General features: G+C 43.4%; 1 protein-coding gene across 2 annotated transcripts in view; it reads left to right on the forward strand.

Annotated features, from left to right (window-relative positions):
- Fli1 (Fli-1 proto-oncogene, ETS transcription factor) overlaps positions 1-25003 on the forward strand; it is a 124369-nt gene that overhangs the window by 21828 nt on the left and 77538 nt on the right. The window contains exon 1 of one of the 2 annotated variants that reach the window (XM_070038316.1): positions 7219-7237. The exons of the other annotated variant lie outside the window; for it this stretch is intronic. The gene's annotated coding sequence lies outside the window, so the exon portion shown is untranslated. Of the gene's footprint in view, positions 1-7218; positions 7238-25003 lie in introns of those variants that run through there. 2 annotated transcript variants of the gene reach the window in all.

Genomic DNA, 25003 nt, shown 5'->3' on the forward strand with positions numbered 1-25003 from the left:
CTGTCTACTGGATCTAAACTATTTCCTAGTTTCAGGATCTAAGTGTTGGTTTGTGATGTTTGCTCAGAGCTCTTTGAGAACAGAGTCTCTGCTAGTTTGTCTTTATGTCTTGAGTACTTCACTCCTATTTCATGTATTTATTGAGAGGCTTTCAGATGCCAGGGGCTGGGGACAGTTGTAAAAAAGACAGATGTAGTTTCTTCTGTGGCAGAGATTCTGACCAAACTGAGCGAGTGGGTGTCCAGTCTGAAGAGTTCTGTGTGAAAGGGGAAGTTCGGGGGTGCCTCAGAGAGTCTAACATGGGGACCTAACCTAGCCTCAGAGGTCAAAGGTTTTCCTAAGGAAGTAATGTTTGGTCTGAACCCTGAATGGCAAGTAGGAGTAAATGTGAAAGAGAATAGGCCTTCCACGTATCTTTGCTGATGAATGAATGAATGAAATGGCTGCTTTCCTGTATGTCCTTGCTAAGTTAGGAATCCAAAGCTTCGTCTTTCGAACTAGAATCCTTCTGGCATTATCTGTGTATCCGAGAGCCATTTGCTTAGCCATTCTCTTCTTGAATATGTACAAGCGGAGTATAATGAAGAGTATGGAAAGACAGCCACCTCTGCATACATGATCAGATGCATGTTCTATCAAATACACAGAGCCAAATCCTTTAGAGTGTCAGTATGACTTTAACAAGCAGAGCCTACAGAAATTTCAAGGGCATAACGCTTGAAGGTTGAATCCAGCCACCTTTGAAGATCCCATCCTGGTTTCAACTGATCTAAAATTCCTGGGAAGTCAGCAGCTATTCTGCAGCTAGCACTCAGGGAAACTGGCTTTCACAGGAGTACTGTCTGACCTAAGTAAGAAGCTGCATCTCCTCAGGTTTCAGTTTGCTTAACTACAGATCAGGGAGATTCTTCCAGTGATAATTTTACCTCGAAATGATGTTGCAATGAAGACAGTGGTAAAAGCATTTTGCAAGATCAAACACACATACACTCACACACACACACACACACAAACACATACAACGCTTACTGAATAGGCATACTAGTCTTTATCTGGTGTTTGCTAGAATTTCAGAGGAAACTCTCTGATCTAGGATTCTAGAAAGGCTGAGGGTTAGAACTGGCTATTGAGATCTTTTCTGGACTTATGAGGCCTTTAAAAAAAGCCCACGTTCTTACCTTAAAACAACATTTTCTAGATAGATCAGTGTAATGCCCATATTGTTTGCTGAGTAATTACTAGCCAGCCCAGCATGGTACTGAATCCTTCAATGCATTTTATCACCTCATTTTTATCATAGATCCCTGGAACTCATCTGTTACTGTACCCACTTTCCCAGAGACACTAACAGAAGCATAGGAAACTCAAACAACTTGCCAAAACATTTTTAGCTTATAGTCTCTCTGATACCAAAGATTTTTACTCACATCATATGTGAAATAGCTTAGATTTTAGAGTAAAAGCTCATGGCCACTAAGTGACTAAACATATACAATTAATTATTTCTGCCCTGGAATACAAGTGTATTAGCATTTGCAAGAGTTCATTCATTTATTTGTTTTTTTGCTGTTCCTTTGGCCTTCTGGTGTTTTCTACATGCCTCTACTCCTTTTCCTAACTGTATTGCTCTCCTGGTACTTAAAGGGAGGTAATCTATTTTCAAGCCTGTCCAAATAGAAAAATGTCTTGCATTAAAAATTGTAAGAACCACAGAGAGACAGGCGCCTGTTGCTCACGCATGTAATCCTAGCTTCTCAGGACGCTGAGATCTGAGTCAGCTTCAACAGGAAAATCTGTGAGATTAATATCTCCAACTAATCACCAAAAGGATAGAAGAAGAACTGTGGCTCAATGCTAGACCAGCCTTGAGCAAAGAAGTTAAGAGACCCGAGTTCCTGAGTTCAAGCTCCAGTATTGGTATGCATGCATACACATGCCACAGAGAAGGATTGAATTGGAGGAATTAATGACATATGGTGAAAACCCACTAAGCAAGTCCCATAGGGCTGCCTGGACCTGGGTTCTGTTTTATTATCAGTGTCTTAAACAATGTTTAAGAGTCTTGTTATTCCCTCCCAGTTTCCATCCCACCTCATTCTGTTACATGATACATACAGAGAGAAAATAATATTTCTACCTTCTTACTGTGGAAACAATAGGTTTTGCTTATGCCCTACTTTTATTTCCCTGGTGGGGAATCTGAGAGATGACCTGATTGAATTCTGACCCTTTAAAGGTCATGGTTTGCATTCAAGGCAGAGGAAAAGAGCGAAGAAAACATTTTGGAAAACATTTTGGAATGACACCGCCTGTGTCCAGAGCACCCGGGGATCCTTCCTTCTTGCCCTGTGGTCTGCTGATAAGATTAACAGGGATGACAAGTGGTTCATTTCCAGGACAAAGGAAATTCTCTGCTTCATTGTTTAAAGGAAGCCCAGCTAGGAGAGCAAGAAAGAGTTGGGACCCAAGCACAGGTTTTCCTGCTGGTTGGAAAGACAGGCAAGGCTTGGCTGGAGACACAGTGAGGCTGCTTGTGTCTGTCCCAGTCTCATCTGGGCAGCATTTGTGTGGTTGAAGTCACCAAGGGGTCATAGCAGTTTATGGCATGGCATATGAGTTAGAGGCCAGGCTGTTAGGAATGAAGGCACATAAGTTTTGCAGAGTAAAAAAGCCCGATTCATACAATGTGGTCCGTTTAGGAAGCAGAGCAAAAGCACCAGGAAATTTAGAGAAGCTGATCTGGTTTTGAGTTTAAGTCTGGGCTCTCCTTCTCTCCCTACCCGCTTCAAGCCAAAATGTCAAAGAAAAAAAAAAAAAGGCCTGGTTTCCCTTTATGGAGTGCAAAATAAACAGATCTTCAAGAGCAGGAGAGGAACACACTTCTCCAACCCAGAGCTGGGCTTGGGGGACTTGGGGGAAAAGCAGTGATTCTTCTTTCTGGTTAAGATTTGGCATTGACTTTGATTTTCTCCAACCTCTGTTTTTCTAGACGTCTTGCCTGGGTGGAAAGTACAGGACAAAGGCAGGACTGATTTTGGTTGTTTTCCATTTGTTTATTTGTTTGTTTTTAACCAGACTTCAAAAGAGGAGGCTTTTTGAGAGTCCTAAACTCTGTGGGGGAGAGGGGACAGAGGGAAGGGCTAGGGGATTGAACTCACCATCCTGAAGAGAGACATGTACTGTGGGCTGCCTGCTTCTCCTGTCCCAGCCCAGGAGAGCACCCAGCCCTGGCCATCTCAAGGTCAGCTGTGGTTAGTCTGGTCACAGGGCCCTGCATTCCTTCTGGGCTCTGCTGGGTTTGGGTGGGTGTGACCACGAGTTTACTCTGTAGAAAACCGGAGACAAAGAGTCTAAATTGGGCAGGATCTTGAATCTAATGACTTGTTTACGATCCTGTACTTCTTCTGGGGCAGGGAGGAGAGAGAGAGGAGAGGCTGAGGGCTCTCTGTGGGCACCGGCACACTGTTGTTTTTCATTCTAAGGAGGCTGGCCAACTCCAGCAAGCAGCAGGGCATCGGCTTGGCAGCCAGCGGGCAAAGCCAAGCCATGCTCTGTGTAATTTTCCAAGGTGGGGAGGAAGCAGTGGCAGTAACTTCTGCCTCTGACCATGAGTTGAGCTTCCGGGAAACAAACTGCTCCACAGAGAAATCCCAGTCCTCCACATGAAAGCTTTCATTTCCTTATGGCAGGGGGGTCGGCAGAGGTGAGTGTGGGGGGGAATCTAACCCTCTTCACTCCTGCTCTAAATGTACCTCACACCAAAAGTACCTCGTATGGAATGCAAGCCTGTGATGTGACTAGAAAAACATCCTTAAACCTGCAAAAGGAGGGAAGAGATTCCCAGAAGGAATCTGGCACAGACAAGCTGATGGAGCTCCTAGTGCTACAAGGTAGCACTTAATAATAGCTAAGTGTAAAAAAATTCTTCAAAAAAAAAATCCACACATGAAACCTAGTCTACTGCAAATTTGGGGGACTTTGTTCTTCCTGATTCTAGAGGTTCTGTATTTCAGAGATGCTGCTTTCAAGATGTTAAGATTTGGGCATCTGGGTTAATCCAACAGGCAGAAAAGGGTGGTGTGAACTTGCCAGGGAGTTTATAAATATCACTTTTTAGTTTAGGGTTCTTTCTTTTTGCCATCCATGAGGTGTATATTACAATGGTCATTTTTCTGACCAGGATGCTCAGAGAGGTTAAGTCATTGGCTCAAGGCTGCATAACTGCTAAACAGATCATGGTACTGCTTTTTTGCTGCACAGGTTGGCATGACAAGACTGTAGTAAGTAACACATGTGTGCCTCAGCTTCTCAAACTGAGAAGGTGGTGGCCCTACAATGTGGTCTGTTACCTCTCCTGGGCGGTTTCTGTTGGGTGTGGCCAATTCGAAATTGTGCTTCAAAAGAATGAGATCTGGTGCATGAGTAAAAGAGTCTAATATAGGATCAACTGTCCTTGCTTTCCAAATGCTTCCTTACATGCCCATAGGGGCCACAAAGGTGATACTGGACATAGAGGCGGCCATGTTTGTGGGATCCTCAATGCTTCCTTATCTGGGAGGCCTTATAGAGAGAGCACTGCCAGGAAATTACAGTTACAAAGGAGAAAGAGTCACATAAATGACAGCACCCAGTCACCCTGAAAGAAAGAGAAATACAACGGCTAGTTCTTCCCATATACTTTGTCAAAGTTATTCATTCATTGGACTGATGAAGAGCTAGGCAGGGCAGCTATTGTGATTGGAAAAAGAAGGCCACCTGCTGTGGTGGATATGTATTTCTAGTTCAGCTCCTGTCATCCAGGAGATCTATGGCTAAGCTGTGGGAGGGGGTACTGAAATGGCTGTCCACAATGTCCTAAGGTGCCCACAAAAGCTGGCAGCACAAACCTTCTACTGAGTGCCACGTCCTCTTCTCTTCTCCCCTCCGCTCAGACTGGCCTGAATCTGACCAATGGGGAAATCAGATCTGTATGGGAAGGAGGAGGTGGCAAGACTCCTTTCTACTTGTTTCCTGTACCTGGAGACCAGAGCAGAGAACATTTTTCTTTTTTCTTTTTCCAGATGACTTATTATTTCAAGTTATTGTTTGTTTGGGTTTGGATCTTTTTTTAACCTGATGGAAAGAAGTTTTTTAAAAAAAAAATCTTTTTAAAATTCTAGTTGTTCATCTGTTTACCTGTTTACCCCAGCTAATTACTTGGCAACTAGTCAGTTACTCGATAAAATCTCTGTGAGTAGCAACTCAGTGTGTGATTTATCTCCAGACGTGGAGACTCAGTAAGACCAGAACAGCTGAGGTTCAACTCAGTGGAAAATCCAGAAGTACAGATGTGGATCCAAACTGGGCTGAAAAACCTCATGAGATCAGGCTTTCTTGGACTTCCTGCTTTTTGTCGAAGCAGTATATTCAACATAAACGAACTTTCGGTATTTTGAAACTTCCGTTTCTGATCTCAGAAGCTGGAAGTAGAGAGCTGTTGTGAACATTTCCACAATTTTTTGTCCTGGTTATAGTGGGGGCCAAGTTGAAGCTAGCAATTGTGGAGCTTTGGAACTCTTTACAACCACAGCAGCCTGTTTGGATTGCAGCAGGGGAAGGAGAATGGCATTTTGTAAAGAGGTCGGGCTTTGGAGGTGGGACTGTGTTCAAACTCTAGTCCTGTTATTTCTGGTCATGTGACTTAATGCCTCAGTCTCAGTTTCTTTACCATTTAGACAGAGAGAATGTGCTTGTTCATGATGTCTTGAAGTCAAAGTGACCTGTGTGTGTGTGTGTGTGTGTGTGTGTGTGTGTGTGTGTATTTCTCTCTCCTCTTTTCTCATGCTTATGTATGATGTCATTATATATATATATATATACATATATGCATAAACATTGTTTATTTATAGCTAGGAAAAAGTCCTGCTGGAATCTTACACAGCTAATTTCTGATAGATTTGAAGTTGTGGAGATGGACCTAATTAACTGTCAGATGTTGTCCCGTACAAGGACTGTAAGGCCTGGGTTTTCAGGAAGGAAGAGCTGTGAGATGGAGAGATGACAGGCAGTCTGGTGACAAGTGAGGCTCCCAGGAAATGTTGGAAGCTGAGTTGCATTCATTACATCATCTGGTCTTGTTCCTAGGGAGAAGTGCTGGGCAGGCAGGTGCAGTGGAAAGCCAGATGCTCCATACCCTCAACAACTGAAATGAACTAGAGCTGTGCAGAGAGAGAGAAGGAAGGGAAGCCAGAGTCAGGGACAGTCTATAGGAGATTCCTGGAAATCCCTCCCAGAACTGCCTACCTGGCTCCCTTCCTAAGCTGACTTACTCTGTGAATGCTGCCGCCTCTCTGCTTTGGTTGGCTTACTTGGTTTGTTGTTTATTGGTAGCGGTGCTGGGCCTTGAACATAAGTCCTTGGGTATTGTCCCTGAGCAATTTTTGGTTCCAGGTTAACACTCTATCATTTGAGCCACAGCTCTACGTCTGTCTTTTTGGTGGTAAACTGTTGAGAAAAGTGTTGCAGTCTTTCTTGAACTGACCGGCTTTGAACAGAAGGCTTCAGATCTCAGCCTCCTGAGAGCGTGGACACCAGTCCCAGCTTATAAAATAATAATGACTTCCAAAATACTGTTTCCTGCTGATATTAAGTTTTGTATTCTACTTGAAAACTATGAAGAAAATCACAAAAGAAAAATGCAAATGGCCCATGGTTTTGCAACCAGGAAATAATCTATTCGATAATATTTTGATGTATTTCCTTCCGATCTAATGCATTACCAACACATCTCTATTTTTTAGAGATTTTTATTAGTACATATTAGCTGTGCAAGGGTTTCATTGTGACATTGCTGTACATACATACAAGGGAGCCTGATCAAATTCACCCCCTCAAACATACTCCCTCATCCTTTTATTCCACTTCTTAAAACAATTCCAACAAATTCCATTATTCTATTTTTGTACATGCATGTAAAGTATCTTGCCCATGTTTAACCTGCCATGTCATTCTTTTTTAAAAATTTTAAGTGTGTATCAATTTACATGCCTTATTCAACATAACCGGATTCGTATTGTTTTATAAGTAACCTCTTTTAAGTTTCTTTGTACTAAATTATACATACTAAACCAGGCTTGCTCAGTTGCCCACAATTGTTCTCGGTATAAGAGATGGTCTCTCTGCAGGTCAGTGGCTGAGAACTGTGAGCTTGAACCATGCCAACATCTGGTTACAATTTCAAGCACAAAGCAAAGAGTGGGTATGTCACTAAATATTATTAAATATTATTTTCCCCATATTATTAAATATCCTATTTCTACTTCTAATAAGTCAGTAAACAAATGAATGAATGAAATGAAATACTGGGCTTTTTCTCCCCTCTTCTGTGCTATGGATCAGACTCAGGTGCTTTTACCTGCAAGGCCGATACTTGACCATTGAGGTACAACGCACTCCTATATGGGTGCTTGAATAGTACATGCTGTCTTGGCGTACTCCCAACTTCTGGCTCCAGGATGGCATTCTATAACAGAAATACATTTCTTTTCTTTTCAATTTAACGAACATTTCAGTATAAGGTTTAAAAATGAACCCGCATGACATGCTGAACAAGTGATATTATACAAGTCACAAAGACCCCCTTGAGTCATAAAACCAGAAACCCTGGGGGAGGCAGGGCCCCGCTTTTGCTCACCTCCTTGTGCCTCTTAATGCAGCCCAGATGGAAGCAGCATCTGAGAGCAGATTGAGGCCAGCCCAGGGCCTGGTCTGATGGCACAAAGACACCACAGCTCCAAATTCCCCACTACCAGGATGTGTCTTCTGTACGTGGAAAACAGCTCCGAATAGGAGAAGAGTTGCTGCTTCTTGTCAGTCTACAGTCCCAGTCCCTCCTCAGTGACTTCTGCATATCAGGGCAGCAGTCAGCCACTTTCCTACTCCTCCCAGCAACAGGGTCAGTGGAGCAGGCTCCTTGTCAGAGAGACCATACCCCCCCCCTTTGCCTTTTCTGTGTGTGGCAGAGATTGGAAGGTAACTTTCTGAAAGCTCTTTGTTTGGCAAGGGGAGAGGAGGACCTCTGTGCAGCAGAAACTCCCTGGGCTCCCTGTGCCCTCTCCCCAGTCCTACCCCCTCCCCCCTTCCCCCTCCACCTCCCCAACCCCCACCAACAGTCAAGTACTGCATAGGCAATGTTCATTTCTCCAGCCCCATCTAACCTGTGCTTGCTTAACTCACCCAGAGAGCCTGGAAGCTCCTGGCTACTACTACAAAATCTGTGTCACTGGGCTTGTGATGAAGAGTTCCCTGGGAGCCATCACTCAAGCCTATCTTACTCTGAGAGATTGTCTCCAAAAGAGCTGGAATGGTGAAACCTTCATTCCTGCCTTCCTGCCTTGATGCTCATGGCAGCGTCCATTCAAACATGCCCTCATTTCACTAATTTGTATTTAGTACCTCCCATCCCATGTCCCATGCTAGAACATGGGGATGGAATGAAGAATGAAATGGACAAGGCTGCTGCTCTCCTGGAAGATGAGAAAGAATCAAAAGAGAAGCAGCTAGAATGAGAGAGTCTATGGTAGAAATCACAGAGGGGGGATAACTGCCACATTCTAAAAGACCCTTGATACCACCCACCCCACCCTTTGCTTTGTGTTTGAAATTGTGACCAGCTGTTGGCAATGGTTCAAGCTCACAGTTCTCAGCCATTGAGCAGCAGAGAGACTGTCTCCTTATACCAAGATCAATTATGGGCAACAGAGCATGCCCAGCTCAAGCACAGGGCCCGGTAAAACATTGTGGTCAGGGAGTTTCTAAATGGCTTGAAACGTATGGAGACTTGGGGTCTGTTTACTTTTGGCACACTGGGATTTCCTGTTTCTAAGAAAATGGGCTTAGATGCTCAGCTGAAGTAACCAAACAACATGTTAATGCAAGTGAATCCAAACCTTGCCAGCTCTGGGCTCTCTGGAAGGCCAGGTTTAAGAATTAAAGCATTGGGTGACTTTCATATTCTGATTTCTGAGACAGATTTGTCAGGCCAGATATTAACTGGAGATCCCTCATCCTGCCTACAGAGAAATCCTGCCTACAGAGGAGGCTTCTGAAGTCCATTAAAGAGCTTTGAACTCATCTTTCCTCTTCATCCTACAGGAGAAAGGAATAGGGAGGAAAGCTCTCTATGGTTCACAAGGCTGTGAACCTGCCTTAGATGAAGAAATGCTAGGTAGTAGATGAAGGTATGACAGAGTGCTCTGAATGATCTAGCTCTCCCCTCTGAGTCTCCATCATTGGTTCCTATCTGCCTGAGACATCTAATGGTATGCTCATTCCTTTGAGCATCCAAGAGGCTCATATCAAAAAATGCCAGAAGCTAGGTGCTGGTGTGGCTCACGCCTATAATCCTTGCTACTCAAGTGGCTGAGATCTGAGGATGGCAGTTCAAAGCCAGCCTGGCAGGAAAGTCCTTGAGACTCTTACCTCCAATTAAACACCAGAGAGCCAGAAGTGGTGCTATGGCTCAAGTGGTAGAGCACTTACCTTGAGCTGAAGTGTTCAGGGACAGCGCCCAGGCCCAGAGTTCAAGCCCCATAATCAACCCCCTCCCCCCCCAAAAAAGCAAGAATCACCCATGACATAACTGTATAAAAATTGCCATATATTATTAGGGCATGAACTCTATGATCTTAGCCTAGCTAACAAGGTCCTGAAATAGGGGAAAACGAGACAATTTTGGTATGGGTAGGGGAAGAAAGAGAGAAGTAGAGGAGAAGCTGACTAGGGCCAAGGGCTATTGACCCAGAGAAGGGAGGAGGAAGACCAAATGGAGGAGCAGAGCAACTTGGTGACTATGGAAAAAACAACCCAACCTTCACTAAGTTGGTCCTCACATTGCCATTCGCTTTGTGTGTGACCAAATGCTAGCAAACTCTGAGGGAATATGCCTCAGAGAGGATTTTTTTTATTATTTTAAGTAATACTTGAGCCAAGGGGTTTTGTATGACTTCCACAAGAAAGTTCAACTCTATGGTGAAAAAATGTGTAATTTATCAGATAGTTATTTCATAACAAGTTATCGTCACTGAGGGGCTGTCAATTAGTACAGCAAGAGCAGGAGCTAGTCAGTTTTGAGGTTCCTTGGGAAAATCATAGGTAGGGAATGAGTGATGGATGGCAGCATGCAGAAAAGGTGCTGTAGGAATATCTCATGCAGGCGCCAATTATGTGTTGTGACCCTCCATATCAAGCATTGAGCACCATGAAAAAGAGGGACATCTCCGAAGAATCAGGAGGATAAATACCCATGTTTGCATCAGTCCAGGTTGCTGTAACAAATTGCCCTAGACTAAGTTGCTTATAAAAAGCAAAACAAAACAAAAAACACTTCTCACGGTTCTGGAGATTAGGAATCCCAAGACTAGCGCACCAGCATAATTAGATCCTGGTGAAGTCTCCTCCAGTTTGTGGAGGAGACTATATTTTCACATAGTGGGAACAGAGCCAGCAATTTCTCTGGCGTCTCTTTACTAAGAGTACCAATCACATGCGATTCTGTCCGTAACTAAATCAGCATCCAAAGAGCTCATCTTCTGGTATTGGGGATTAGGATTTGACATGGAGTTTTAAAAGAAAACAAAACATTTAGTCCATTCCTCTATAACAACTGCATGCAAGTCCAACATGATAGTGTAATAATAATAATACAAGAATAGAGGAGAAACTGGAGTCAGGCAGTATTGATAGGGTTAGTCAATTAATTCAGAATAAAAGGAAAATTCCTGTGAGCTTGGGTGAGGGTGCTTTTGTGGGAGAGGTCCACTGTGATCTTGGAAGTCTTGTCTGCACAGGTGTCTGTATCACAGATGATGAATCAATGTCCTTACGAACGCTAGCATCTCAGAAGCATATTGAGTAGGAATGGCTGTGGGTGATCTGACAGAACAAGGATAGAAACATTTCAGAACTGGAAATAAAAGAAAAATGCATTCCTCATGCCATATGCGTTTGCTGAGCTCCAGGAGGTAGCCACGTGTGGGAACGAAAGGGAAAGAAAGAGAACAGGAATTCCCTGCTTGAATTCCAGGAACAGACTAGTGCAACTCATTCATTCTTTTCTTAATTTTTATTATCGGACATTTACTGAGTGCCAATGATTTTCTGGGCAATGGGCGGGATTGAGAATGCCAATTATGGATGAGATTTAGTCATTGCCTTTGATGCAGTCAAGGTCTCTTGAAGAAAACAATCACAAATGAGCACTCAAATTACCAAAGAAACAAGGATTTTCACAATGGTAATCTGTTAAATATGACAGGAGGCCAACTAAAGGAATGGTAGAGTGTTCTAGGAAGAGCTAGGAGTCAGGACGGCTTCACAGAGGAGGTACCCATGGGGCCTGCTCTCTAAAGGACCTGCATTTTACTAGATGGGCTGGCAAAGGCATAAGCATGGCCATGGGAAGAACAAGAAAGGTCTGTAGTAGTGACACAGTATGGGACCTCTCCCACCTGCATGGGGTGGAACTTGAGAAAAAGGAGTGAGACTTTAGCCCTCCTTCACCTTCTGGATCAAGCCATAGGGAGTAAGATTTTCTTCTGTGTATGAAAAGAGAAAATGACAGCCAACATTGCATTCCCTTCAGTGAAGTGAGCATGTATAAGGTGCTCAGTACATGAAAAGGAGTGATTGTGGTAGGTACTTTGGGGTTTCATGCAAAGAAAAAAAATCTAGTGTAAGCCCTCAGGGGACACCCTAAAAACTTGAGAAAAGGGGAAAAGGGTGGGCATAAATGATTTAGATATAAGATTGGAAGAGGTTCATGGTTCTGGAAGAAGCAGAAACCAAATGAATGGGGGTGGAGATTTCCAATAGCTCAATTTGTTCCTGCCAACTCAGGTCAATGCATCAGCAAACGTGCTTTTATTAGTTCAGGGGACACTGGGGTTCAAATTGGAATGCCACGAATAGGTGGTAGACAGAGGCCACCCCCAATAGGTTGTCACCTCAGCCTCCTGAACACCCTCCATGCTCTGCCCAGGGTTTGATTCCAGGCTACAACTCCAACTGTTCTCTGGGTCCTGATAGAAACTGTTATTAACTCCCACACAAATGCCAGGTGATGTAGGAAGGGCAAGGGGAGTGGTTATCTGGAAGGTGAATGGTTTTCTGGATTTCAGTTTATTTCTGGCTTTTCTTCTAAACTCCACTGTATCCATGTTTAGATACTTAAGGTATCTAAGGTATCACCATCACTCTATCATCCACAAACCCTATCAGTGTATTCCTATGCCACACTCTGTCTACCTTCCCCCTCCCCGGCCTGAACACATGGGTTTTACCTTCTGGTGCACGCATTCAAGCAGGACATAGGGGCCACTTCAAATCACAACTGAAAAGGTTTGGCCCTTCACAACTAAGCTGTCACCCTCAGGCAGCCACCACATAGGCAAATGAAGCGCACTTCATCAAAAGCACTCTGATTCACAAACCCTTAAGTATGTCCAGGAGTCTTGGAGTCTGCAGGGGAGGAAGGCCAAGCAAGAATGAGGCTACCACAGAGACTGTTGGGATGTAACAAGTGATTCACAGAAAGTCATCTTATTATATCCCTTTTATATCTTCTCTCCCCCCTTCTCTCTCCTCTCTTGCTCACTCACTCGCTTCAGGGCTGGTGGTTTCAAAACTAGCAGCTGCAAACTTATGAAGGAAAAAAACTGAAACCACAAAAGCTGTCTTGTGAAACGTGTGTGCCAGTCTAAAAGTGGCAGCCCTTGGGGTGGGGGAGCTGTGCCTGTTAACGTTCAGGAGACAGAAACAGGCACTATGAGACAGTAGCTGGGTCTTTACGGTAGAGAGGAATTAGCCTGTGAATTGGGACATGGGGGACTAGGGGATAAGGTGGAAGGGATGGCCAGGTGGTGGTGATTGAGGAAGAGGAGAAGGAAGAGGGAGCAGGAGGGGATAGGAGGGGAAAGAGGAGACGATGATCTCAGGAGAGCCCTCTGGAATGGCTCTGGCATGGGCTGAGCTCACGGAGACAGCCATCTTCCCAAATACAAACCAGACCAGCTGTGACTAGCATGACACTGCTATCTTCTTCAGAAGACTTGAGGTCTGGCCTCCCCTTTAAACCTACCGAGGACTTTTGAAGCATGCTGACACACATAACTGTCACCCCACTTCTGAGAAAGATCATCTTCTCACTGCCCAACAATGCCACCCTATGTCCTGCCCCAAACTCCCACTGCAATGCTTATCACAACTTTACAAATCCAGCCAAGAGGGTAAGGGGATGAAGACTCCAAGGAAATCCTCACAAGCCTCATCAAATGTGAAGGCTGGAAAGGAAATTTCCTTTGAAAGACAGTAATTGGTCTGGGCTATTTGTCCTGTTCTGTTCAAACATCTCTAGCCAGGACACTGGGGCCATTTGTCCAGAAGGTTGAGAGATGCTCCGTTATCTCCCAACCTTCTGGACAAGAGCAGGTCACACACAGGTCCACAGACAGACAAAAGAGGCCAACCTTAGGAGACCACTGTAGACCATGTATCTGGTGACTTTTTGCTCCTTCAAAAAGAGCCAGGTGGACACTGGTCATAAAACAAAGGATATCTAGAGAGCACTTGAGTGTGAGTGTCTGAAGAGAAGCAAAGAAGGTGAAGTGATTAACACTGGGTGGGGTTAATGAGAGAAAGCTTCAGGAGGAAGTAAGTTCTGAGTTGAGGCTGAAGGAGGGGGCGGGACTATGGTGGGGCAGAGGAGAGGGAAGAGGAAGTATGTGCTGTGGGGGAGGAAGACGATCTTTGGGAAGAGTAATGCTGGCTGCATGGTAGTCCTGGGAGCTGGCCACTCTTAAAGGAACTGCCCAGAGTTATTAGGGATGGGATCTGTTTTTTAAGAAGAACAATAGAATGCAAGATATTTTCAAGGGAAAAGAGTGATGTTCAATGTTAACAATAGGCATGCTGTGAATTAGAAAGATCACAGATGTTTGGAAATAGCCCACTTTGAGGAAACAGATCTGAGTTTAGCTCTGAAATTTGCCTCTGAAGGAGCTAGATAACCTCCCAGATTTCACCTTCCTGAACTATAAAATGAGGAAATTATTTCTTAAGGCCACAGTGAGGATGAAATTAGATAACTCACCCCCAGTATTTACTTGGTTCCTGGCAAAGAGCAGCTCCTAAATCCATGGTGGCTAGGATTACTTATTTTATAGTTCATAGATTAGAAAGGCAGCCAGGGCAAGGGTTTCATATCCTCAAGAGGTAAAACACAAGGCTCTAGGATGCCTGCATGGATGTTGAGCTCAACAAATCTGGCCCAGTCTAAGTCTTTCCATGTAATAAAGTCAACCAAAATCAGAATAGAACTCCAGCATTGGCCTACATCCTGGTTGACAATAGAGCTGGCTTATCAGTTGCAGATGCAGACTTACTGTATAGCCCAAGCCCTGGGTACCAGAATTTGACTCATTAAGCATCATGTACTTGCAGCCACATATACTAAGAAATGTTCAGCAAGCTGCTCATTGAGTGCTGTTCATTGTCCCTGTTGATTTCAAGCTACAAATGAGATGTCCATAGATGCAGTGGTGGGAAGAGATGTATGCCGTGAGCTGTCAAGAAACTCCAGGGGCCAATTCCTGCCAATCTCTGTATCCAGTTGATCTTATTTTAGGAGCTGGATGTGGTTGACCTCAAAGCAGCCTTGCTTCTTGTTTGTTTCAATAGAGAGGCAAGGAGTTGAAAGAGGATAGATTGTCCATTTCTGCTTTGTTCTCTGTCAAACTGTGCAGAAATAAATCTTTTCTCCCTGGACCTACATCGCCTCAGGCCAGATTGATACTGAGTTGCAAGTTTATCTTCTTCACAAACCAAAACAAAACAAGTGGTCCTATGCACTAGGCCCTCTGCAGAGAAGTTCTGCCTCGAGGGGAAATCTGAAGGAGCAGATCTAAAGCAATGGAGTCTCATGGTACATCAGCATGTTGGGTTCAAGAAGCTAATGTTGCTCCACCTTACTCAACCTGGACATAGGTGAGTGAGGCACACCTGAGCAGAGATGAGATGACCAGACCAGGTACCTCTAAATCTCTTGATTATCTTTAGGTTAGCAGCAAGGAGGATGTGGCTTCTTAACCTTAAAGTATTGTAGAACCAGCTGGGTGCTAGTGGTTCATGCCTGCAATCCAAGTAGCTACTCAGAAAGTTGAGATCTGAGAATTGTAGTTCAAAGCTAGCCTGGGCAGGAAAGTCCCTGAGACTTTTATTTCCAATCAATCACCAGGAAACTGGAAATAGAGCTGTGGCTCAAAGTGGTAAAGTGCTAGCCTTGAACAAAATAGCTCAGAGACAGTGTATCCAGGCCCTTAGTTCAAGCCCCATGGTGAAGAAGGAGGAGGAGGAGGAGGAGGAGGAGGAGGAGGAGGAGGAGGAGGAGGAGGAGGAGGAGGAGGAGGAGGAGGAGGAGGAGGAGGAGGAGGAGGAGGAGGAGGAGGAGGAGAAGAGGAATTGTAGAACTATGAAATGCTAGAGACAAAAGACCTTTTCAATCATCCATAAGTCCCCTGTTGTATTGGTAAGGACAAACTTTCCTGTGTAAGCTTCAGAGTTCCAGATCTTTCCCTCTCCCTCCCCCCTCTCTCTCATTCTCCCTCGCTCTCTTTTTCTCTCTCCCTCTTTCTGTCTCTCTGTCTCTGTCTCTTATCTCTCTCTCTCCTGCTATTAAGTGGTGATTCTGTGCATGGGCAAGTGATGTTTTTCTCACATTATTTCTTCTGTGACTTATTGTACCCCTTGTGAGCATAAGCTCTGGGCAGCAAAGTCTAGGCAAGATCAAGACCTTCTCTTTCTTATGCATTGTCTGTGGGCACCTAATAAAATCCTGGGCAGACTGTAGACTAGCTGATAAATCAGATCTGCTCCAGTTTGGCAGTGTAGGAAATGATGGGAAAAAGCAGAGTTGGGATAAATCCACATTGGGTTTTCTTCTTTCAGGTACAGCACCTAGGTTGTACTCCCCATTAATGCCAGCAAGCACACCTGACTTTGCTGTAATACCAGTGATCTGCATTTCCTACATAGTGCCATCATATAAGCGAACGGCATTCTATTAGTCTCCTAGCTTGCAGGTGGAGTGAAAGAAATGAGAGGAGCCTATCACTTTTCACAACCTCTGCTCCAACTACTAGAGACCACAGCCTTGGCCTCTTTTCTTTCACCCAATGGGTTGAGAACCACTTTGGATCTATACAGTGAGGGCATGGCTGCTGAGGCCTGACCTAGTTTGTAGAGGCTGCCATGCTTCCTTGGACAAGTATATGAGTCTCTAAAGCGAGCATTTGCTGCTGGGATGTTACCAGCCCAGCTCTTCCAAGAGGCCGTTGTTATGCTCTGCTGTTCAAAGAAGAAAAAAAAAAGATAGAGGCAGGCTTGATTAACAGAGGACAGGAAGTGAGTTTACTATTTTTATAAACAATGAGCCCATGTTCTCCGGTTCAGGTGTCCTGATTTATCTCACAGGTGGAAGAAAGAATTGCTGGCCACTGTCCCCTCTCAGGGCTCAGAGTTTGGGAGCAGGATTTCCTCTGCGAGTTGTCAGAGATCAGATAAAATCTTAATCTCAGGCACATACCTAGCCCCAGACTTTGGGCCTTGTGTCTGTGTGCTTAGTTTTCAGAGATCAGACTGAACAATGGCTTAGGACTTGGTACAAATGCTGGGAGAAAGGAGAGAGGATCTGACAAGTTTGAGCCTTACATGAAGAATACAGGCCTATGGTGTGGGCTCAGGACAAACCGAGTCTCCTTTTATACCTTTTGGCCACCTTATGCTAATTAGAAAACGTACCTAAAACAGAACCTCATCCATTACCTCCTTTTTTTTTTAAAGGATAGAAACCAGAAGCATTCATATATCTCTGCTTTTTCAACATGGTTCTTGGGAAATAGCCTGGAAAACATGTTCTGGGCATTGGCTAGTGGGATTGAGAAGATGGGCAAACATTTAAATTTGTTCACCAGAATGTTTAAATTATAGGCTTATCTGATTTCTCAAAAGGCAACCTCCATCTTTTCAGAATAGGAAGAACCCAATATTTTAGGCACCCTGTTTATTACGTGGCACTGTAGAAAGGACTGTTGACCCAACACCCAACCTCAAAGCATTCTCAGTATCAGAACATGGCCTATTTGTGTTGAATGAGCTAGTCAACCAAGTTTGCCTGATTAGGTTTAGAACATAAAAAAAAAGATGAAAATCTTAAAATTGGATTCTGTACCCCCATAGAATTCTTTCTGCTCTAGTTCTTTCACTCCAATTTTCCTGTGTCTAATTCTCACAACATTACTACCTTCACCATGACTGTCAGGCATTGGGCATTTGTTATATGGGCGCTGTGCTGTCAACTCAACTTTTAGTCTCTTATTTAATCCTCATAGTCCTATGCTCCCAGGTTCACAGAGGAAAACTCAAATCTCAGGGAAAGCTCCTAACTTGCCTATGTTATCCAGCATACATGTGTAGACCAAAGCAAGTATGCCTACCTCTATGGACCAGTATTTCCACAGCTTCACAATTCATAACATAAGATTCATTTGTATGCTTATTCAGTAAGAATATGGGCTGGGTAAAGAACAAACCAACACTAATGAAACCTTGGATAAATATGCATCCAGGCATGGTAGCTTATACCTTTAATTCCACAGTTTTTGGTGAGGAAGTCATTCCCCTAGGTGAAAGTGTGAGTCCATATCTGAAAAAAAAAAAAAAAAAAACTAAGCAACTAACTAAGCTAAAGTAAAGGCAAAAAGCACTGGCTCTTGGCATCAGTGGTAGAGTAGTTACTTAGCACATGTCGGGCTCGACTTCGATCCTTAGTACTGCAATAAATAAATAAGACAAAATAAACTAAAAATGACTCTGAGCCAAATTCTAGAAAGCTGATAGATTCATTTCCATGCTAAGAAAAATCTTTTGCAAAGAACAGAAGAATGGCTCTTCATCCAGGACGTACCTCAATTGGAGGAAATAGGGTCTCCTTTCCTTTTCGTGACTCATTTGAGAATAAAGATGGTATAGGGTGCCTGGCCCTCAGATTCCTCTTTCCCCTCCAACTTTCCTCTCGTCTCTGCCTCTGGAAGGGTCTGTGGGGAGCAAGATCAAGTGCCAGGTGACAGATATCCCAGTAAGTGTTGTATTTTGTTATTTACTAGAAGAATGTAACAGGAGGAAGCAAAGCCTAATTAATGAGTTTCGGGGGGAAAAAATTCTCCATCAGTGGAAATGAATGATTTGCCCAGATGGGCCATTGAGAGGCTTGCGGAAATCCTGTGTTTTCCCACCATTATTCCCCATCCTTTCGAAGCCTTTGCTGAATGTAGCCGGAAATCCTTTGGAAAAGAAAATGCACCAGCCAGTTTACTTAAAACTGAAAAACCAAAAAGGTGCAGTGTCCCTGTTCCTTCTCAAAGGGAGGGATCCATTTTTACAAGGACCTCTGAGGCCTTAAGGAAAAGATATATACATGCATGTGTGCATGCCCCTCCTAATGCAAGAAGTTCGGCCTAATCTGCAAAAAGACAGCACCTTTGGATAAACACAGTGTGGCTCTCTCTCTATTCTGTTGGCCATTTCCTGTTGCTCTTGCAGCTTGTGCAGGCTTGAAGGTAGGGTGAGGCTGTGACCAGAAGCCACAAGGTGACATGTACATTCGCTGGAACCGTCTGCTTCCTGTGTTGCTTATAACCCAGCTGGACAAAAGCTGGTGCTGCCCAAGGGAGGGGGGCCTCACGACTTGAATGTGAGAATCAGCACCCATGCTGCCATCTTCCACGGGCACAGGGTAATTGATTGCAGTTGAGTGTCAGTGCAGAAAACAGGAGGAGGTCAGCGTGTGTGTCTAACAGTCTGTTACACGTATAACTTCTACCACAAAACAAGAGGTCACGTAGGAAAGTGTGGTTATCAAATTGAGTTAAAAGGACATTCTCAAGAAAAAGAAAAAATAAACTTCTGTAGTAAAGTTGTGTGAAAAGTATCATTGAGCAAAACCTAAGGTCCACAAGGCTTGTATTCGAAACCCGTTATACTAGCAAAAGTAATTGTGATTTGAAGTTCAGCATTGCCTCTCATTTTAGGATTTCAAAATGCTTAAGTAGACAGTTCATGGGGCGGGGGTGGGGGTGGGGTGGGAAGAGATAGGTGGCCACCCACTGTACTGAATAGTGAAATGAAGTCACCAACACTGTACAGAAACCTGTTGAAAGACCTCATGTAGCCCAGAACTGACCAGAATACAAATTAAAAGCACCTACTTCTCTCAGTCCATTCAGAGATGAGCACATAATTCCCACATTCTCCTCCAAGCCTGCTCATGTAATAGCTTTGAGGTAGAACTCTGCACTTTTGAAAAGCTTTTCAGGAAATCTTCATGTACAAATAGAACCACTGTGAGCCCAACTAATTTCAGCTTCCATGTTTGATGTGAATTGCAGAATAGAACTCTGTCCTTCATTCATGGGAATAGTTATAGGGTACTTACATGGCCAAACGTTGTGTTAAGTCTCAGAGTACCCAGGGGGAACAAAAATATCAAGATTCTGTCCCATGTAAGGTTGAGTCTAATGGGAAAGAGTCATTGAGTACATTTTGGCACAAGTGAGTATATATAATTATGCTGTGACACACATAATGAAGAAAAAACAGAGTGCTCTGAGAGAGAAGTACAAGCTGGATATAATTTAAGTTGGAGGATTCAGGAAAACCCTTGAAAAATAAGACCCTTACATAGAAATTATTCAGATGGAAGAAGGAATGTGCTTTGTTGCTTTTAACATATAACCAGAGCAAGTGATGAGTCTAAGAATCCACTAGCTCCCCTCCCCACCCTAATAAAAAAAGACGAAAGAAGAGTCAGTGATTCTCATTTATCCCTGGAAATCATGCTTCCTTCTCCTAATAGTTTGAGAGATTTATGGTAGGAAAAGGGAAGAAAAATGAGTCTTGTATTAGCTTTCCAAAGTTTGCCTGAGAGATGTTCAAAGGTGCTGAGTGTTATGGAAACAAGATTTTGTGTCCAAGTGAATACAAGGAATTTAAATGGACATAAAGAGATCTCTTTCCCTCAAGATTGATCAAGCCTTCCTGGGTGTGCAATGGTAGTTCTCTCCTATCATCCTAGGTACTTAAGAGATTGAGATCTGAGGATCACTGTTCAAAGCCATTTTGGACAAGGAAGTCCTTGAGACTTTTTAAAACCGGAAGTAGGGGTGTGGCTGCAGTGGTAGAGTGCCAGCCTTGAGCAAAAAACACCTAAGGGACAGCAAGTGGGCTCTGAGTTCAAGCCATAGCACTATCCCCCAAAGCAAAAACAAAACTACCAGAGCCTTGAATTCAATAATGTATATCTAGTAGCTCCAAAGGAAGGGGGAGGAGCCATAGCATCTGCAGCATATTCCAAACCAATTTGATTGTGAAATAGTTTATTTCTCTGAGCACCTATTAATCCACTTGAGTGGCTTTGATGCAACAAGCCCTGGGAAATGATTATAGCTGTTGAACCAAACAGTATCTCAGAAGCTCTACCCACTTCTGGCATTCAAGCTTTCCTCTTTGCTTTGCTTTGCTTATTACTTTAAATTTAATTTATCCTGAGTAAATGCAGTCAACATTATTGGTCTCGAAGAGATGAAACTAACAATAATATGCAAAGTGAGTCAGAGTTAGCAAATCCAGCCATGGGCTGGAATCTGTCGTGTGTCACACATCAAACTAGAAAGACTACATTTGGAGGACTCTAGTTGGCAAAGCACATCATGGGTGGTGTGCACTGAAAATTCCTGAAGCTGTACAAAGACAAGATCCAGTAGACTTTTCTCTGTTTTGCTCATCTGTCTTTGTCTACTTAACCAAGACTCTTTGGCCTCTTTCTTTTCTTTCAAAATGAACAAAGGTACCAGAAAGACATATCTTGATGCATTTCAATGCAGTTTCCCTCCCTCCCGCTATCCCTCCAGCTCTCTTTCTCATTCTCTCATTCTCTCTTTCTCTCTCTCTCTCATTCTCTCTATGAGATGACCTATCATAATGAAAAAAAAAAAGACTCCAGAAGTTGCCTCTTTTCAGAGAGGAGTTAACTCCCATGTGCTTCTCCTATCTGCTTGCAATGAGAAAGATGACAGAGCACATGGGCAAACTGGGATTTGCTACTGAGATATCGAGGCTCAGATAGTACTACCTGTGCAGCCTCCCCAGAGCTCCAAATCCCTTCTAACAGCACCCAGAAAATGCCTTTGTGGTCACATGCTGGAAAAAAAAATAAAAATTCTTAAAAACCATGGCCAGAGACTGTACTTGGTTCAAACACAGACCTAGGGGTAGAGGTGAGAGATAGCAAGGCAGAGTGAAGGCAGGAAATGTGTTCTCCAGCACATTAAGAAACTCTTCTTTGTCTTCCTAAGTCGATTCAGACAAAATATTTAGAGGCATTGTACTTGTGCATATGCAGAAACAAGGTTATAGGTTATAGCAAAAGGCAGGCCTAACGTATTTTGCACACCAGTAGGTACTTAATTTAACTTGTTTCAAAGTGAAGGATGGTTTTTGACTGAAACCCCGGGGTGTGATGTGGGAAACATGTTGCATTTCTTCAAAGATAACTGCAAATTGCACACATTCATCCTTGTGACCCAGGCTGTCTGTAACCAGAGTGTTTTGCTTGGTTTGCACCAATGCCCTAACTCGCGGTCACTTGCTCTTGGTGGCCAGTTTCACTTCCTGATTTTAAGAAAATGGTCGTGAGGCCTTTTGCTTGGGCCCGCTGTCACTGAAGGAAGTGTGCACTTTGGAAATGTTGAAGCCAGCAGGCTCATGTCCAGTGCATGCAACTCATCAGCAAAAGTCTCTGGATCCCCCGCGAGTCTGCTGCAAGTTCAAATGGCAAGTAGCAGACCAATGAAGATCTGGTCTTAAAATCACCCAGAATCTATGCAGGTGAACAAGATTGAAGGAGAAGGAAAAGCCAGATGGATCTAGAAAAATAAATAGAAGCGTGGCCCTCATGTTTGTAGGGTAGGAAAGCATCAGAGAAATTGTAGTCCCTATGAAGAAGGACTGGTTGATATCTGGTAACAAGTCCTTGAGACTCTTATCGCCAGTTCACCACTAAAAAGCTAGAAGTGTTAGAGCACCAGCCTTTATGGAAAAGCTAAGAGACAGCACCCAGGCCCTGAGTTCAAGTCCCAGTACCAACACCACACACACACACACACACACACACACACACACACACACACACACACACACACACACACACACACACACACACACACACACACAAAGTGTGGGAAGCCTTCCATGAAGCTATTCTTAAACTATGTTTCACTTGCTCCTGAGTATTTCTATCACGATGGTAAAATGCAAGGAAGTCTAGCAAAGGAATCTTCTGCCATCCCCATTAATTAAAAAGAGAAAGAAGCAGAGACCAGGTGGAATTAGGAGTTAAGTAGGATTTAGTTTTATCCTTCCCTGAGTGCTTAAAATTCTCTACAATCACCTTGAAGTAATTGTGGCTATCATTTGCGTTGAATTATTTTAAGGCAAACCTGTCAATTCTAAAATTGGACGATATCTAAGAAAGAAAGCAATACCCTAAGATATCCTTTGGTTTAAGAGTTCTTGATATAAGAAATAAAGATGGAGGAAAAAAATGCTTGAAATTGTTCTTGCTATTAGGTCTCTGGATTATAAAGGCAAACACAAAGTAAATGACATGCTGTGTGACCCTAGGGGCTGACTGAACTAGAAATGTACATTTATGTTCTTATGAACTTCCTGGGTCTTCCTGGACCTTCTCTTGAACCTTTAGATGCTAAATCCTCTTGGCAATTCATACGATTCTGCAAACAGCATTGTATTAGGGATGAGATGTTTTTTCAAATTTTCCTTGTTCAAGGATTTCATTCAGGGGACGGAAAACCATTTTTAATGCCATTTTGAAAGAAGAGTAGAAAGGGCAAGCAGCTAGAATTTGTGTGTGTTTGATCCTAAGGTTTTCTGATATTCAAACAACCAAATTGGTCATCCCTGGGTGGGGATTCCCTGAGCCTCCTTGCTGAAGCCAGCTCCATGCATCAGAGAGTCCTTCCTGTTTAAACCCTTCACCCAACCCCACTAAACAGGAAATGCAAGCCACTAGAGCTGAACTTAAAACTACCTCCAAGACCCCTTCGCTCCACTCCACCCCCATTCAGTATAGCTACCTATGCTCTGTTTTCCATTCTGATGAGTGGAACACACTCATTTATGCTAGGCAAGGTAATCAGAACTCCTTGGAAGTTGAAGAGCTGGTTCTAAGTCTTACACTCTGGAATTTTGCATGTATGAACCTTTCAGTGAAAGGGGATATGGGAATTGATAAGCTACAACTTTTAGTAGTGGAATGAGCACCTTGACTACTTGGAGTCCCTGGAGGTCACGATTGCGAGACAGGCTGATGGCAGCCTTGTCCCATTTGAGATCCTATTGGTGGCTTTCTACTCACAGTCAGTTTGTCACTTGGGCAGCCTTTGGTTGAGAATGTAAGAACTTGGGAGAGATTTCTGGAGACACACCCATTTCAGACCCACCCCAAACAAGCCAGGTAGAGATAAAAATACCCACTATCACTACAACATTTCAAAACACAGGAAACTGGTATTTGTTGATTTAATGGTTTCCGGAGGCACATGTTCAGTAAATAGCTGCTTCTATGATCAGTGGAAAACTATTGTTTCAGATACTGTAGAAGAGATACTAAAGCGTTGTCTATGTACACACTTCCTGCTAGAATAGTATTTACATAAGTTAAATATTATAAATAGGTTCAGTTTTTTTTTTCAGTTGGTACTGGAATTAGAACTCAGGACTACACACAAGCACTTGAGTTATATACTCCATCCTGTTCTTTTTCTTTAATTATTTTTCCAGGAGGATCCCTTGCTTTTGTCTGAGACTACCTGCCAACTAGTATCATCCTGCCTCCTTTTCCCATGTACTTAGGTGTGCACGAAGCCTTACAAATTTTTAATAATTTTTGACATACAATGCAGTTATGGGTTAGCTGGGCACTGGTAGCTCATGCCTATAATCCTAGCTACTCAAGAGGCTGAGATCTAAGAAGGATGATTCAAAGCCAGCCTGGGCAGGAAAATCCATGAGACTTTTATCTCCAATTGATCACCAAAAAAGCTGGACGTACATTTGTTGTTCAGGTGGTTGAGCACTAGTCTTGAGCAAAAAAAAAAAACAAAACTAAGGTTGGCACCCAGGACCCCAAATTCAAGCCCCAGTACCAGCAAGGGGTGGGGGAGGTATGAGTTTTGAAGCTCAAAAGATACAGTTCTGCAGTAGATCTAACTCTTAGGTGGACAGGGACTTTGGAAGGCCCTTTGCATACTGAATTTCTTGAGTCCAGCTACCTGGGTGGAGATGATAGTGTGAGCTGTGAATAGGAGCCTAAAACTTCTTGATCCATAACAGAGAGAGACCAAGCAGGCTTGAGTGTCAGCCAGTAATTTCCTCTCAGCTGTGAAATGGGTACATACTGTGACCTACCTTGTTATCTAATCTCTTTCTCTCATTCATTCTCTCTATCTCATACACACATACAATGAAACACAAGTAATGGTTCCTTAAGTGAGAATTGTAGAAGACACACAAACAATCCTGCATTACCTCTGCCTTCCTAACACTAGAGCAAGACTTTCTTGAAACATGATATGCCTTTCTCCTGTCAGAACTTGAATAAGACAAGCATAGTAGTGCTGCCTGTAATGCCAGCTGCTACTTGGGAAGCTAAGGTGGCAGGAACTAGAGTTGGAACTAGAGTCAGAGCACAACTTGGAAAAGAAGGAGATCCCTGACCCCCCCACAAATAAAAGTAAAACAAAAGAACCTTAACATTAAACAAATTAAAGGGCAGTGTATACAAAGTCCTGGGTTTGACACCCCCCAGCATCATGGAAAGGGGGGAAAGAAGAGAGAG

Source organism: Dipodomys merriami, unplaced genomic scaffold, assembly GCF_024711535.1.
Source record: "Dipodomys merriami isolate MVZ:Mamm:240054 unplaced genomic scaffold, mDipMer1.0.p SCAF_29, whole genome shotgun sequence".
NCBI lineage: Eukaryota > Metazoa > Chordata > Mammalia > Rodentia > Heteromyidae > Dipodomys > Dipodomys merriami.